Raw genomic sequence first — 18,338 nt, 5'->3', positions numbered from 1 at the left:
GTCTGTCTTACTTTGCATTCCCTATGTAACAACTGATGTTGTTCCTCTGCTATTCCTCCTAGCACACCTCTATTCTCTCTGGCCTTTTCTAAACAGTGCTGACACTGTCAATCTGTAAAAGGACATGTCCTATTGACAAGGTGAATAGTAAAACCAATTTGCCATTGTAGTGAAACATTTCCAAGAGGAATAACAGGGTACAAAGCACAAGGCAGAGTTCTAAGAGAAGGTGCCCTAGAATTGCTGTTTTATGGGGAATACAGGCAGTTACGAAAATGTGCCAGGAGCGAGGACAGGTGCTCTTAAAGTTTAATGTTCCATAAAGGCAAGAATATACAGATGCATCCCATTGTATCCAAATATGCTAATACATTCTATGGGTTATGCTGCACCTAATGAGACCGTCGCTGCAATAAACACTACTTCATCTGTACTAAAAAAAAGATCAGTTACAATTATGCAACCTCATTCTATCACTTTCTGTCACTAACACAACCCAACAGATGAATTATTCTAAAAGAGAAAAAAGGTCCTTAAAAGCAAATAGTAAAAAAAAAGGCAGAAAATACCATCATCTTGGCCTCCAAAACACCATAAAATTGTCTGAAAGATAAATCTAGAAATAAATTTCAAAGCCACTTGGAAAAAACTGATAATACAATATTTTTATTACAACATAAAACTCATGTGAACTTTATAGCGTGTAGTGGAAGCCACATAGCTCATAAGTTTTAAGTTTAGTTTTTGAGTATCTGGAGAATTGGCTGGAAAAGAAACGGCAAAGGGAACTCTTCTGGATACATCACCATTTACATGACGCGTATAGCGTCCGGCATCGCTTTATCGACTTGGCATAGGCAGAATTTTTTTTTTATAAATAGAAGGGTAAAATGTGTGCAGAATAGAATGGGTCAACAATGCCCACCTTGGTCATGAGCAGGAATATTTTCAGCCTTTTATATGTGAGGTGATGATAGAGGAAATAATTACCTGCAGTTTATTATGATGTGCTAGGTCTTTAATGTACTTCTAATGTTGATTGTGGTTTCAGTGATAGATGTTTATGACTCGGAGAGATGCAAAGTAGTTCCTCCACATCTGAAGTACTACGTCCATCATCCTGAAGTACTATGCATAATATTCTAGGTAGAAGTTTGAAGGATCTTTCCATTTTTTTGAACACTTACTTTTCTTTAGCGATGTACTGTTATCCTGTCAAAGTATTTTGAAGTGTGAAGATTCAAAGCAAAGCATAATGGCCAGGTTAACGAGGACATATTGTACATCAGAAGTTTAAACAATATTGTTATAGAACTCACCAAAGAGCAGTGGACCCTCTTAAATCCTCTCATTCTTCTCTCCTAACACCCTCACGGATGTATGGACTTTTCTGAGCATGTCCACAGGTGATTTTATATTTTTTGCTAGCTTTTCATTGTAAAAGTGACCTCCCATTCCATTCAATAATCTAGTCTCCTACCTTTGAACCCCTTTTGGCCCTTCTCTATGTATGGATATGGAGCCCAAAATTGAATTTGAAATGTGGTCTTAGATGTGGGATTTATAGATATTTACAGCAATACATCATTCAGAGTAGGTTCCCACCTCCGTTTAATTCAACATTCCTCAGCTCCAGTCCTCAGGGCCCACCTGCCGATCATGTTGTCAGGACTTCCTTAGTATTGAGCAGGTGATATAATTATCAAGACTGACCCCATTCTGTGAGATATTCTCAAATCCTGCCTGGCAGCTGGGCCCTGAGGAATGGAGTTGGGGAACACTGGTTTAATTGATTCAGAAAGCTCTTCCAGCCTGCTGGAGCTCATTGGATCTGGCCTAGCTGCATACTGCCGTTCACCACCTAGGCCCTGCTAGCAGGGATCCAGCTGGTTTCCAACATGAGTGCCAGGGTTCAGTCGGACTAAAACTGTTGCATGCACCAGTTTGAGTCTGTCCGAAAATCACTACTCATGCCTGAAAGCGGCAGGATCCCTACTGTATCTCATTATAGTCAATGAGGTCCAGCTCTTTACGGCAGTATCTGGCTAGGCCAGACCTGGTAAGCTCCAGTAGGCTGTTCTCTGTCAGAACATCCTGCCGGATGAGTTAAACAGAGGTGTGAACCTACCCTTACCAAGACTGTAGGTCTAAGGGACCTTCATGTTCTTCACCCTTAACACCTTGATGAAGGCATGGACTTTCCTGGCCATAATTCTAGGTCATGGGTCCAGGTGTAGTCACCGATTGGTGATAAGCTGGCTGCTAAAGATGTCAGGTTCAAGATGACTATAGATGCCAAGGGCAGGGTAGCCAAAGTCAAGAAGTCAATATCAGGTTCAGCAAGCCGTGTACTGGTGATAATACAATGGGAGAAGACTAGAGCAAAAGCCAGACCTCCCATGGTGACATGTTGGACCATGCCAGTTGCCATGACAATTGTATAAGCATGGAAATCAAAAAGTAAGTTTGAGAGCAGGGGTAGATTGAAGAGGTAGCCAATGTTTGATAATTATGTTTGGTTTACTTATGTTTCAGCTTGGCAACATAAGAATGAATTATCTCACAATCTCACCCGCAAGACTGGCCACAGTTTTGCTGACTAATGGTTGGGATAAGAAACTGAATATCCAAGATGCTAAGCCCTTGAGGTGCTAACATCTGCATTTCTAAACATATAACACTGAAACCAGAAGAATATCCAGAATTTTAATGAGGAGTAAGCTGTGGGCCTGCTTGCTGATGCCACACTCCTCCAGCCAGCCCTACTGATTAAATCAGGCTCTGCCTGTACTGCAATCCATGCCAGTACTGTATACTAGTGATGTGGTGCTTCCGATAGCAGATTCAGAATTGAAATCAAGGGGGTTGGAAAAAGACAGAGAATGCGGGATAGAGACAGGGGAGTCAACAAACCTCAAACCAGACCCAAAAATGTATTCAGATCCCCAAATTATTTCAGACTTCAAAGCAGAGTGGTGAATACAATTAAACCCCAAATTAATTTAAGAAGTAGACTAAACTCCCAAATAACTCTAGACTAGGAACATTTAGGAATGCAGACCCCAGCCCAGACCTTAAAATTCAATACTGACTTCTTCACTGCAGGGAATCACTCCTAACAGGATTATTACTCGCGATGTGAGGAGGAAACAGCAGTAATTGGATCAATGCATGATGCAAAGTGAGTTTAGAAAGTTCTTCAGGGTGTCTGGGGGTGGAGTGTTGGCTGGTTTCAATGCCTGAAACCTATGTTTTTCTGAATAAGAAATATTTACCGTAGGTGTAAATTGCGTTAGACTAATTTAACATCTGGATCAGAGGCTCCATTGAGGTCTCCGTCACATATTCTGTCAAAAACAGTGACAAAAATTCCTGAATGCAGGACTTTTTTCAGCTAATTGAACGAAATACAAACAAAATACATAATCAATGGAGTCCGTATGGTTTAGTTATATATGTGCTTCCATTATTTTCATTGTTCTGCTTCTATAACAGAGCAGAACAATGTAAATTGATAGTATAATGCCCTAAACCTGTGGGTACTACTATTGTAAACAGTTTGTAATATAATGCTTTTGTTATGTTCATGCAATAAAGTTTGTTCTCCAGCAGATGGGGTACAGTTGGCAGTGTTTGACTATAGGAATGGGTCTTAACATCCCACGTTTCCTCTCTTGGTAGGAGTGGGCTGATCCGTCTTCCTGCCAAGGGAAGGGCAGTGCTACATAGAGTAAGTCAAAAAAAGGGAAGAGAGGAGTGAGGGAGCATGCAAACCATCTCCTGCTCCTCCAGGACATATGGACCACATAGGCAGCTCATCTAGGAGGACAACTGTCCTAGAGAGCCTGCAGGGTCCTAGGCTACAGAGGATTTGTAAACTATGGCATATTTTTGTCAGCAAAATGATCAAGAAATCAAGCTATCAAGACTCCACTGCAAGGTGGTGGAAAATATGTTAAGACTCCATCACTGCAGTTCAGGACAGGCATAGCTTAGAAGCTTGCATTATTCAGTGGACACCTACAGCCACAGGTGACAGAGAACAGCCATAGGGAAAGGAATCACAAGATAGAAAGAAGTTCTTTGTTCTATAATTCATCAAGGCCACTACCACTCCCATCCAGTGGCGTCTCTAGCTTTCAAATTTTGGGGGGGCACACTGGGGGCCAGGACAAAAGTAGGGGGGGCAGCTATAACAATGATACATTTACACATGTATGCTTATAAATGCTGCGATACTTTACCCAATACCTAAAGCCGCAACAGGGAAGAAAAGTCCTGCTGTCTGTGGTTTAAAAAATATTATAAAATCACTCAGATTTCAACATGTCCTAGTTGCCTGTGGATGACACTTTTATAGGGAGGGGGATCTGTGGATGAGACACTGATATGGGGGGGATCTGTGGATGACACTTTTATAGGGAGGGGATCTGTGGATGACACTGCTATGGGGGGATCTGTGGATGACACATACCGTATATAGCATCTTATGCTATATGTGTCATCCACAGATCCACCCCATAGCAGTGTCATCCCCATTTCCCCCTCCATAACAGTGTCATCCACAGATCCCCCTCCCTATAACAGTGTCATCCACAGATCCCCCTCCCTATAACAGTGTAATCCACAGATCTCCCTCCCTATAACAGTGTCATCCACAGATCCCCCTCCCTATAACAGTGTCATCCACAGATCCCCCTCCCTATGACAGTGTCATCCACAGATCCCCCTCCCTATAACCGTTCCACAGATCCCCCTCCCCGCCTCTCACAGGATTGTACATTTGACATTTCTAAACTGTAATCCATATCCTGCAGTAACTAACTTTAAATCAGGATTCAGCGGCCGCTCATCTCTGCTAGTACCTTAAACCTTACACCACTCAGCTAGCTTCGGTAACAGGGCCAGGCTACAGCCTACAGGCACTGCCTGTTAGTTGTTACCGAGCGAGTGCTGATTTCTGCAGGTCAGAGGATACGGATTACAGTTTAGAAGAAATGTACACTCCTGTGAGCGGTCCAGACCAGTGGCGGATCCAGAGCCTGGTCTCGGGAGGGGCACTTCCAGATTATTTTCTGTCCGCCGCCACAGAACAAGGGTGCTTATAGAACAGACTACACAGTGTAGAGGTATACTGTATATTGTGTGGCACAGTGTAGAGGTATACTGTATATTGTGTGGCACAGTGTAGAGGTATACTGTATATTGTGGGGCACAGTGTAGAGGTATACTGTATATTGTGTGGCACAGTGTAGAGGTATACTGTATATTGTGTGGCACAGTGTAGAGGTATACTGTATATTGTGTGGCACAGTGTAGCGGTATACTGTATATTGTGTGGCACAGTGTAGAGGTATACTGTATATTGTGAGGCACAGTGTAGAGGTATACTGTATATTGTGTGGCACAGTGTAGGCTATATGTGTATAACAAACATATTTCACATGAAAACTTACAATTACTTGGCTTGACCCTTGGGGATCTCGGACACACTTCAACACTTGGCCGGGGGCTCGGCGGAGCTGATGTTGTGTTTACCCTAATGAGAAAGATTTCATAATAAGGATTTAGAGAAGGGGCAGAGGGATAGCAGAGCAGGGAGAGGCTGGTGCTGCTACTAGGGGGTCATACCATGGGGGAGTAATAAAGCCCACCATAATGCCCCCCAGTAGAAATAATTCTCCTTATAATGTGACAGTGCAAAAAATACCCCCTTGTAATGCCTCCAGTTGAGCTAATGTCCCCATAATGTGCCAGTATAAAATACCCCTATATAGTGCCCCCAGTAAATGCCCCCCTAGTGCTCCTCTCCCCCCTTCCTCCTAGTGTCCCCCATAATGTACTAGTATAAAATGCCCCATATATCGTGCCCCAGTAGATGCCCTCAGTGTCCCCCATAATTTGCAAGTATAAAATTCCCCTTCTTAGTGCCCCCCGTAGATGACTCCATAGTACTCCTCTCCCCCCTTCCCCATAGTACCCACCATAATGTGTCCCAGTATAAAATGCTACTGTACAGAGCCCCCCATATAAAATACCCCTTCTTTGTGGCCTCAATAGATGCCCCTATAGTGCCCACCAATAACATGCCAGTAATAAGTGCCCCCAATAACGGGCCAGTAATAAGTGCCCCCAATAACGTGCCAGTAATAAGTGCCCCCAATAACGTGCCAGTAATAAGTGCCCCCAATAAGAGCCCAGCACCCCATCATGTTCCAGTAACAAGAGCCCCCACAATGTTCCAGTCACAAGAGCCCCCCATCATGTGCCAGTAACAAGAGCCCCCTATCATGTGCCAGTAACAAGAGCCCCCATCATGTGCCAGTAATAAGCCCCCCATCATGTGCCAGTAATAAGCCCCCCATCATGTGCCAGTAATAAGCCCCCCCATCATGTGCCAGTAATAAGCCCCCCCAATGTGCCAGTAATAAGCCCCCCAATGTGCCAGTAATAAGCCCCCACAATGTGCCAGTAACAAGAGCCCCCTAATGTGCCTGTAATAAGCCCCCCATCATGTGCCAACAATAAGCCCCCCCAATGTGTCAGTAATAAGCCCCCCAATGTGCCAGTAACAAGAGCCCCCCTAATGTGCCTGTAATAAGCCCCCCATTATGTGACAGTAATAAGCCCCCCTAATGTGCCTATAAAACTATTGTAAAAAAAAAAACACTTATACTTACCTCCATGTCAGCGATCCCATGCAGGCCTCTTCCGGCCTGTGCCCCACGCTGTATGGCTCAGGCGGCGCGATGACGTCATTGCGCCGCCTGCACCGGCCTTTGATAGGCTGCTGGCCTAATGCCTGCAGCCTATCAGGGGAAGAGGAAGGGACACGCCTCTCCCTCCCCCGCCGCAGCACAGGCAGATGACTATGGAGATGAGCGCAATGGAAGCGCTCATCTCCCTGTTGTGCCCGGCTGCAGCCGCTCAGTTGGGGGGCACATGGGGGGGCACAGCGTGATGTAGGGGGGCCGTGGCCCCCTATGCCCCCCCCCCCCTCCTGGCGACGCCACTGCTCCCATCCTCTGTACCTGCTCTTCAAGGGCTTGCTGCAATATTGCTGGTGTAAACCTATCATTACTTTTTTTTAAGAAAAGGGTTACTTGGTTAGTTCAGTTGTATTTATTTTTTATATTTTTTTAGTGGTCTAACTTTCTTATAAGGTTGCAGCCATATATCCTGCACTAGTAGACTGCATTATAATTTTTTGCTATGGTGAGTTAGAATTCTCGTGTGATTTCAGAATATAATTATCCGGTTTATTCGCTTATTCCGATTCCATTATAAATAAAATCAGGACACGCTCACCCCGCTTTCTATCAGTCTGTTTTAATCTCTCACATCAACAAGTAGTCGAGGATGAAAATCCCAGTTCTGTCAGACATACCAAGGCTGTTTAATTTGTAAAATGTAAGGTCGCTTCCATCCAGATAGTACGTTAAGCGCATCCCATCTCCTGGTGGTGTTTTCAATATGTTAGAAAACCAAGATCAGAAAGTCTGATAGTTTGTAAAGTCCCACACTGTGTCCATTGTATAGTCTCTGAACAACAACGATAAAGAAAAGAACCTGAACTGTGGTGACATTTTTACAAAACATCTCAGTTTCTAAAGTTGCACTGTGGATATTTTTTATTTGGTACCCTGCTTCTGATGAGCTGACCTTACAAAACGGATCAGGAAGCAATAAAGCCTCCATCAATATTCAGGATTAATGCATTTAATATTGCTTTACTCCTGCTTCCGTGGTGTCCATCAAAGGGATTATGTTTCACTGCCTGCAGCTGAGCTATGTCTGCTTATATCATGGAACCAAGGACACAGTAATAAACTGTTCAAGAAAGAAAACCAAGGGTGTAGGATAAAGGTTGCCCCAGATCATAACTGTCAAGTGGCACCATTTTAAAAATGTTGTCCAGAACTATAATGAAAAGGCCTTTTTTTATATAAACAGTGCCACTCCTGTCCATTCGGTGCCTTTGGCATTACTGCTCAATCGCATTCGCTAGAAATGGGTTGTCCTACAAAGTATTCATAAGTATTCAGACCCTTTAATATGAAACTTCAAATTTAGCTCTGTGGCCTCATGTTTTTCTTGATCATATTTGAGATGTTTCTACGTCTTGATTGGAGTTACCTGTAGTAAATTCAGTTGATTGGGCATGTTTTGGAAAGATGCAGCCCTGTATAAATAAGGTCTCACAGCTGCCGAAGCATATCAGATCAAAAACCAAGTCATAAGAAGAACTGCCTGTAGAGCTCAGAGACAGTATTGTGGGGAGGCATAGATCTGGAGAAGGAGACAAACTTTTTTTTTACTGCACTGACAGTTCCCAAGAGCACAGTGGACTGCATAATTCTTAAATGGAAGAATTTTGGAACAACCAGGGCTTTTCCTAGAGCTTGCCACACCTCCGAACAAAGTACTGGGCCTTAGTAAAAGAGATGACCAAGAACCCAATGGTTAATCCAGCTGAGCTCCAAAGGTCCAGTGTGCAGATGGGAGAAACTTCCAGAAGGTCAACCATCACTGCAGCACTCCACCAATCTGGGCTTTATGGCGGAGTGGCCAGAAAGACTTTTCTTCAGTAAATGACACCTGGAGTTTGCAAAATAAACACCTAAAGGACTTTCAGACGGTGCGAAACAAGATTCTCTGGTTTGATAAAACCAAGATTGAACTTTTTGGCTTCAGTTCTAAGTATCATGTCAAGTGAAAAGAAGGCACTACTTATCACCTGCCCAATACCATCCCTACAGTGAAGCATGATGGTGGCCGCATCATGGTGGGGTGTTTTTCAGCAGCTGGGACAGGGAGACTGGTCATGGTTGAGGGAGAGCTGAAAGGAGCAAAGCACAGAGATATTCTTATTGAAAACCTGATCCAACATGCTCTGGACCTCAGACTGGGCCGAAACCACAAGACAATAACCCTAAACACACAGCCAAGACAAAACAGCAGTGGCTTAGGGACAACTCTGTGAATGTCATTGAGTGGCCCAGCCAGAGCCCTGACTTAAACCCAATAGAACATCTCTGGAGAGACCTAAAAATAACTGTCCACTGACAGCCCCCATCCAACCTAACAGAGCTTGAGAGGCTCTGTAGAGAAGAATGGCTGAAAATCCCCAAATCCAGGTGTGCAAACCTTGTGGCATTATCCTCAAGAAGACTGGAGGCTGTAATCCCTTCTAAAAGGGGTTCAACTAAGTTCTGAGTAAAGGGGTTGAATACTTACAGTCAGGTCCATAAATATTGGGACATTGACACAATTGTAAAATTTTGGGCTCTATACACCACCACAATGGATTTTAAATGAAACGAACAAGATGTGCTTTAACTGCAGACTGTCAGCTTTAATTTAAGGGTATTTACATCCAAATCAGCTGAACGGTGTAGGAATTACAACAGTTTGCATATGTGCCTCCCACTTGTTAATGGGCCAAAAGTAATGGGACAGAATATTAGTCATAAATCAAACTTTCACTTTTTAATACTTGGTTGCAAATCCTTTGCAGTCAATTACAGCCTGAAGTCTGGAACGCATAGACATCACCAGACGCTGGGTTTCATCCCTGGTGATGCTCTGCCAGGCCTCTACTGCAACTGTCTTCAGTTCCTGCTTGTTCTTGGGGTATTTTCCTTTCAGTTTTGTCTTCAGCAAGTGAAATGCATGCTCAATCGGATTCAGGTCTGGTGATTGACTTGGCCATTGCATAACATTCCACTTCTTTCCCTTAAAAAACTCTTTGGTTGCTTTTGCACATTACACACATATATACTGTGACACAGTAAAGGGAATTGTATGTGGAGGCAGGTATTTTCCTCCCAGTGTGTGCTGCCGGACTAATTAGCAGTCAGGTAAGGTCAATCACCGGACTGGATCGCAGGTGCCTTTAAAAGACAGCTGGGTTCATGCAGAGGGGATCTCTGTATTGGGATCTGAGGTTTGTGCCGGGGTGGAAGGCTGCGACCCATGTGAAGGGAAACAGGCCGACTAATGCCTGCTGATGGACTCTTGTTGGCAGAACAGGCCGCATGGTGTGAACTGACACCAATACTGCAAAGTGACTTTTTTGCTTGAAAGTGTTTTTTTGTTCTGTGAACTTTCTATTGTGTGAATAAACACTGAACTTTTGGTTTACAAACTGGTTGGTGCCTCTATACTGCATCCGCTTATCCTGTTTACCAGAGCAAATCCTCACAATTGGTGGAGGATGCGTGCAATCTCAGTGAGGCTGGTGTAAAGCCGAAATATTTTTGTTGCATTTTTTTTCGGACTCTGTTATATGTCCTGGATTAAGCCTGCTAAGTTGCAACCAGCATCATGGGACAAGATGGAGAAGATGAAGAAGCAGCTGGTGCAGGCCAACTTAAGGCAGCAACAGGCCAAGGAGCAGCAGCAGGAGAATAACAGACAACTGCTTGTGGCTAATTAGCGACAGCAAGAAACGGACCGGCGGCTGCTGCAACACGTGTTGGCCTTAGAGAAGACAGGAATATCTCAGGGAGTCCACGATGCCTGGAAAGCGGTCCACACGGCGATCCCCAAGATGGCACGGATGGATGATGTTGAAACCTACTTGGTGGTGTTCGAGAAGGTGACCGTGAGGGAGAGTCTACCCCGAGACCAGTGGGCTGAGGTCATCGCTCCGTTCCTGGCATCAACAGGTTTACTTTGATTCACCAGACGAGCAAGCGGCAGACTACTATAAGGTCAAGGGTTAGATCCTGGAGAGACTGGGGGTGAATGTGTTGGTCCGGGACCAGCGGGTGCATCAGTGGGAGTTTAACCCGGCTGAGCAAGCGAGACCCCAGTATTATAATTTGCTGCATCTCTTGCAAAAATGGCTACCGCCTGACGTACCACTGCTATTCTGGACCGTATTGCATCTGACAAACTCTGGAGGGCATTGCCACCACCCCTCCAGCGCTGGGTTGGCCAGATGTCTCCTACTAGTGCCCTGGAGATGGTGGACCTGGTTGAACAGTATGGGGCTACTGAGGAACTCCACGGGGGAACTCTGGGGAAGGGTGTAACAAAATCCAGAGAGTCCCCATCCCAGACCCGGTGGCCTGAGCTGAAAAAGACCACACGGGATGTGCCCTTTGGGGATCGGAACCCGATAATCTGCTGACAGTGTCATGAGCTCGGCAATGTATGGGCCGACTGCCCCCACCTGGTCGAGCGCATGGACGTAAACTTTGGGTATCGACAGTCATGGTATGTCAGAAGGGTCGGTGCATCAGACACTCCAGAAACTCTCAATAACGAACCTTTGTGTCAGGTGGAGGTGGGAGTTACTCTCTTGGTGGCTCTGCTGGACTCAGGGAGTCGGGTGATCCTTGTGAGGGCTTCCCTGGTGCAACCCACCGAGTTTACTGGCCAGAAAGTCAGGGTGCTCAGTATACATGGAGATTTAAAAGAGTACCCCACTGCTCTGGTGTCCCTAAGCACATGTGCAGGCAGGCAGATCCATGAGATAGCTCAGCCAGCCCAGAGCATCTGGGGTCCGTAACTGTAGCCGGGGAAATCCGGTTTTGGTTTTTTGAGCCTCCTGTTGACAGTAAGTTCCTTGCTAGGTGGCAGGGGCCCTACAAAACATCACAGAAAGTTGGAGACACAAATTACAAGGTACGTCAGCCAGGTCTGCAAAAGCCGAGGCAGGTCTACCATGTCAATTTACTAAATCCTTGGAAAGTTAGGGAGACCTGTACTGAGAACAGCCCGCGGCCGGTTTATCTAGGGGAAGAGATTCTGGTCCGTCTGCTACAGGGGAAGAGGCTGCCACAGAAAAGATTACTGACAGCCTTTTCCGCCAAACAGACTCAGGGGGCCAGGGAGTTCATTAGTCGGAACACGGATGTGTTCTCTGACCTCCCTGAACGCCCTTCTGTAACCCACCAAGATATTGTCACTGAGCCCCAGGCAAAAGTATACTTAAAGCCGTACCAGGTGGCAGTGACACGGCGACAAGCCATCTCTGAAGGAGTGATACGGGGTTGGCTGTGGCCTCTCACCACCTGGACAAAGAGAGAAAGTCACGGGTCACCATATGGCTCTGGTCACTTCCAAACTTTGTGTTCACGGTGGAGCACAGAGCAGGCCGGTTGCAGGGAAACGCGGAGGCACTGTCCCGAATGCACTGTTGATGCATGTGTTCACCCTCTCAAGGTTGAACAAAGGGAGGGGGGGGGGGGGGATGTGACACAGTAAAGGGAATTGTATGTGGAGGCAGGTATTTTCCTTCCAGTGTGTGTTATGGACTAATTAGCAGTCAGGTAAGGTCAAACACTGGACTAAATCGCAAGTGCCGGTCTGGGTTTTTGGTAACACCTAGCTGCCTTTAAAAGACAGCTGGGTTCAGAAGAAGGAATCTCTGTATTGGTGCAGCGTACTCAAGTTGTGTGTAGAAATGTGTTCCTGGGTGTAGTAGTGCAATAAACACTAACCTGAGACGGCTGACTCTCTGCATAGGCAGGTGATGGTAGGAAAATGTTCGTGACGCCAGTGCCAATTAAACGGTGGCACGCCGTTTGCTGATAGCAGGAATAACTGAGGAACCACGTGATGTTAAAACAAAACTCCAACTTTAGTAGTTTCCATATAGAGACATTAACGGAAGCACAGTTCCTTTGCATACAGTTGATTTTTCAATACGGTCGATGCAGGCAATACAGATTAAGCAAGGTGACTTCAGAGTGTGAAACACAGGACTTGCAGTACAGGAGCTTGCACTCTATTCCTGACTGATCCTGGGACATAGAAAATCTTCTCCAAGGCCCAATACCTTAACTCTGGCGTATATCCTTGGTTCTCTCTTTATAAAGTACCTCCTCTGTTATCTTGAGTACCTCTTGCTTTCCTTGACATGCCTCTGTCTCTCCCTCAGCTTCCTCAGCCTCTAGAAACTTCTGACTCAGGTGTTCCTGCTTCTGCATAGATGAACTCAGGAGGGGAACCTTCTCCTTGGATCTGGAACCCGGTTACAGGGACTGCAATACCCTCTCCTGGTCCGCAGGCTTCAGGCCTGGACTTGACTCAGACATAGTCTAAACTCCAACTGCTGTAGACTGACTTTAGACTAGACTGACCTTCCTTTCCCTGACTGGGCCTTATATAAACTAGGGCTCCCTAGCTCCCTCTAGTGACTAAGAGCTGGAATGACACCCCTAGCAGGCCTGTACATGCAAGTTTCACAGTAACAGGGAAATACATAGCATTACATTACATGACAATTTATAAAGAGGACATATACCAACTTCCCCATAATTAAGGAGGGACGACAGCACACCAAGTGACACTTTTGTAGTGACGGGCATTACAGTCCCCGTACACTACATACCCCACTGCTTTAAGCTGAGTACGACCTCGTACTCCATCAGGGCTCGCCCAACTGGAATCTCTACCTGAAACAGAAAAAAGAGACATGCAGGCATACATACATGTAATCCATCTGCATTTACATTCATATCAGGTCCAATTGGCAAAGGTGAAAGGTGGTGACAAGGGGCGTCGTTCTCTTCTCCTCAGGATAGTGAATGGAACTGGGGCGCTGACCTGGCACAGCGTAACATTATAACCAGGATAGTCCATGACAATGAATAAGTCCATAATAGAACAGCAAAATAGATAAAACAGTATAAAAGTTCTTGGAGGCTCAAAGAACAAACATGAGTCCGTACCCAGGTTATTTTCCTATTAAATCACAGAGGCTCTCGTGCGGTGGAGTCCATCTCTGGGCACATTTCCTTTTAAAAGAGCAAAAATCTCAGAGGCTCAGGTTCTTTTGAGTCTGTCTCCGGGCACGGTTCCTTAGTATCAAGTTGCACAATAAAATGACAGCAAAGACAAGTGCTGTAATACCCCTGATCAACCTGAAAAGGGGGTTAAGGGTAAAAGGTGCAACTCAGGAACAGGCACAACTTGGCGTGGGATAGCAAAAGCAGGCAGGAGGTCCTGGAAACAAACTTGGCTTTGTTGACTTTAATACTTCAGTGGTCAACACCCACCACTGAGCCGTGGATAAACTGGCAGCAGCAACAAACGACCAGGGAACATAGGACTCCTGTCCTGGAAGGGTTAACAGCATTTTTCATTGGTGAAATAAATCAAAGGCCTAGCAGGCTGATTCACAAGGGTATGTCATCATTACCCGGCTCTGCTGGCAAGTACAGCCTGTAGTAGTCCTCTACAGGAGGATGTGCCCACATAACAGTGTTAGGGGGAAGCTGCAACGTGAAGGGACCCCTAATAGGTATTGGCCCCATGGGCCTAGGGGTAAACCCTTGGGTGGACCGTACCGGTCCCGGCATGATAATTGTGGGATGAAGTGGAGTGGATACCGCCGCCGCAAGCGGTCCGGTGGGCTCTGTGCAGCAATTCACAACAACAGGGGGTCTTCTTTGGGGCACTGGCGGAGCGGTGGCAGCAGAAGGTACTCTACGGGTGGTGACAGGCACCCTTACCTCGTCCTTCTTCGGCGGCATCTGGATCCTGGCGGTCGCGATCTTGCGCAGCTCCCGCAACTTCTCCTCCAGCCGGACAATCTGCTCACCGATGCTCTCTGTGTCAGAGTCGCGGTCATCTGCTGGCGCCGCCGGCGCAGGTACAGTCACCGATGGCGCGGACTCGGCCTCTGCAGGTTCTGGTGATGCATCGGGTCTCCGACCCCTCCGGATGTTCTCAAAGGTATTTCGAAGTCCCTTTAGATTTTCCATCTCTTGCATGGTCTTCTCCCGACGAGGCAGCTCGGGGGAAGGGTAAGGGCTCACCCATTTTTCCAACACGGTTGGCTGCCAGAAGACGTTAGGCCCAATGAAGGAGCTCCGCTCCTGGAAGGCGTGATGGGCCGGCTCTGGAGAGCGTTCCGGTTCCCGCTCGCAGCCAGAGTAGTCTTCTTCTCCTGCCTCCCAGTCCTCAGGTTCTCGCTTGGGACGGGTCACGGCAGTGGCATAAGGGCCTCTCAGGCTCTCGGCAAGGGTGAACTCCACTTCCTCTCCCTCGCGGAGGCTGTGCTGATAGGAAGGGAGGTAGTCTCTCTTGACAGACCTTCTATTAACATATAAGTCTCTGCCAGTCAGGTAATCTTGTATGAACCCGTAGCCACGGGTTTTGTCAAAGGACACCACCACTCCCTTTCTCCTTTCCAGGCGGGGTTGGGTGTTGGTGTGTCTTTCATGGATTGTCTTGGTCAACTCTTCATAATAGATCTTGGTCTTTGTATTCCGCTTTATAGCGGCCTCCCGGATCTCTGCCATAAGTGACGACCACTTGAAAGAGGGTTGAAAGAAGTCTCTCCAAGAGCCATAGCAGGGCTCTGGTTCTTTCTCCCGTGGGCGGCAGGCGGGTTTCTCCGGTCCCGGAGAGTAGGCCGGTGGAGCCTCCTCTGGCTCTACACCAATAGCACTCATTTTTGAAATCTCAGGTGCGGACGTTGCAGCAACGCTCTGTTCACTTTCCAACATGCTCGATCCTTCTCCGGAGAGCGATAGGGTCGCGTCAATTAAATCAGCCAGCTCCTCCCATTGCACTGGGAGGCCGCCCCCCAGGTATTCCAGTATATGGAAGGCGGTGTCCATGCTAGCAGACATGCAAATGTCCAGATAAACAGTGGCGCCTGACCTTGAACTCCTTCCCGCTATTTCCTCAGAAAGGCGCCAATTTTTCCCGCCTTTTCGGGATGAAGATGACGCAGCAGTTATTTCAGTAGCCTCAGAGGCCATCTTTAGCAAGAAACGCTGTCTATTCACTGACAGCAAGCAGGATGGTAAAAAGTCCACAAAACCACACTCCAATGTGGCGATTTTCTTCCTCTTGGTAGCGCAACACTGCACAGCGCTTTTTAGAGGTTTTAGGAACACTTTTGGTATGTTTTTCAGTCCACAAAGTCCACTTTAAATAAACAGGCAATTTGTCACTTTGGTCACAGGGCAACTGTATAAGGCACAAAGTTCACGCTTCTTGCACTAGAAAGCGTGCGTATCCTGTTTGTGACGCCAAAAGAGAGGTGCAGCGTACTCAAGTTGTGTGTAGAAATGTGTTCCTGGGTGTAGTAGTGCAATAAACACTAACCTGAGACGGCTGACTCTCTGCATAGGCAGGTGATGGTAGGAAAATGTTCGTGACGCCAGTGCCAATTAAACGGTGGCACGCCGTTTGCTGATAGCAGGAATAACTGAGGAACCACGTGATGTTAAAACAAAACTCCAACTTTAGTAGTTTCCATATAGAGACATTAACGGAAGCACAGTTCCTTTGCATACAGTTGATTTTTCAATACGGTCGATGCAGGCAATACAGATTAAGCAAGGTGACTTCAGAGTGTGAAACACAGGACTTGCAGTACAGGAGCTTGCACTCTATTCCTGACTGATCCTGGGACATAGAAAATCTTCTCCAAGGCCCAATACCTTAACTCTGGCGTATATCCTTGGTTCTCTCTTTATAAAGTACCTCCTCTGTTATCTTGAGTACCTCTTGCTTTCCTTGACATGCCTCTGTAGTATACGGGAGTTGTAATACCCGTTACTACCAAAGGTCACTTGGTGTGCTGTCGTCCCTCCTAATTATGGGAAGTTGCTTTATGTCAGTTTTATAAAATGTAATGTAATGTGTGTATTTTCCTGTCACTGAAACTTGCACTTACAGGCCTGCTAGGGGTGTCATTCCTACTTCTAGTCCATAGAGGGAGCTAGGGAGCCCTAGTTTATATAAGGCCAGACCAGGAAGTGCAGGGGAGACGAAGTCTAGTATCTGTAACCTACAGTTGGAGTTTAGACTATGTCTGAGACAAGTCCAGGCCTGAAGCCTGCTGTTCAGGAGAAGATTCCCTCCTGAATACCCATATGCAGAAGCAGGAACATCTTAGCCTAAGGGCCTGAGGAACCATTCAGAAGCTAGGAGAGACTGAGGCAAAGATCAGAGGAGCCAGAGGTACTGAGAGAAACAGAGGAGGTACTTATCTAAGCCATAATCAAGGAGATAAAGCCAGACTTAGGTTGATGGGCCTTGGTGAAGAATTGCTACATTCCAGGATCAGACAGAGTTAGAGTGCAAGCTCCTTTGCTGCAAATCCTGTGTTCAACACTCTGTAATAACCCTGCTGTACTGTATTGCCTGCATCGACCGAATTGCAAAATCGACTGTATGCTGAGGAACTGCGTTTCCAATATTGTCTCTGCCTGCAAACTACTAAAGTTGACGTTCTGTTTAAGACTACGTTTCCTCAATTTATTCCTGCATCCGCAAACGGCGTGCCACCGTTTACTTGGCACTGGCGTCACGAACTATTCCCTACCTATACCTGCCCTTGCAGAGAGTCAGCTGTACCAGGTTAGTGTATATTGCACTACATCACCCAGAAACACCTACTACACACAACTTGAGTACGCTGCACCTCTCTTTTGGCGTCACGAACAGGATACGCACGCTTTGTAGTGCAAGAAGCGTGAACTTTGTGCCTTATACAGTTGCCCTGTGACCAAAGTGACAATTTTCCTGTTTTATTCAAGTGGACTTTGTGGACTGAAAATCGTACCCAAAGTGTACCAAAAACCTCTAAAAAGCGCTGTGCAGTGTTGCGCTGCACAGAGGAATAAAATCGCTGCATTGGAGTGTGGTTTTGTGGACTTTAAACATTCCTGCTTGCCGTCAGTGAATAGACAGCGTTTGTACCTAAAGATGGCCGCTGGGCTTGCTGAATTTACTGCTGCGTCACCTTCATCCCGAAAAGGCGGGAAAAATTGGCGCCTTTCTGAGGAAAAAGCGGGAAGAAGGTCAAGGGCAGGCGCCACGGCTTATCTGGACATTTGCATGTCTGCCAGCATGGACACCGCCCTCCATATACTGGAATACCTGGGGGGCGGCTCCCCAATGCAATGGGAGGAGCTGGCTGCTGTAATTGACGAGACCCTATCGCTCTCCTCAGAAGGATCGAGCATGTTGGATTGTGAACAGAGCGTTGCTGCAGCGTCCACACCTGTAATTGAAAAAATGACCGACACCGGTGTAGAGCCAGAAGAGGCTCCACCGGCCTACGCTCCGGGACCGGAGCAACCCGCCTGCCGCACCAGGGAGAAAGAACCCGAGCCCTACTATGGCTCATGGAGGGACTTTTTTCAGCCATCGTTCAAATGGTCTTCCCTGATGGCGGAGATTCGAGAGGCCGCTATCAAGCGAAATACCAAGACGAAGATCGTGTATGAGGAATTGACCAAGACCATTCACGAGAAACATACACACACCCAACCCCGCCTGGAAAGGAGAAAGGGAGTGGTGCTGTCGTTTGACAAACCCCGTGGCTACGGGTTTATTCAGGACTATCTTACTGGCAGAGA

This window comes from Bufo bufo, chromosome 3 (genome assembly GCF_905171765.1).
Source record: "Bufo bufo chromosome 3, aBufBuf1.1, whole genome shotgun sequence".
In the NCBI taxonomy this organism is placed as follows: Eukaryota; Metazoa; Chordata; class Amphibia; order Anura; family Bufonidae; genus Bufo; species Bufo bufo.
Note: the sequence above shows the minus strand (reverse complement) of the source record.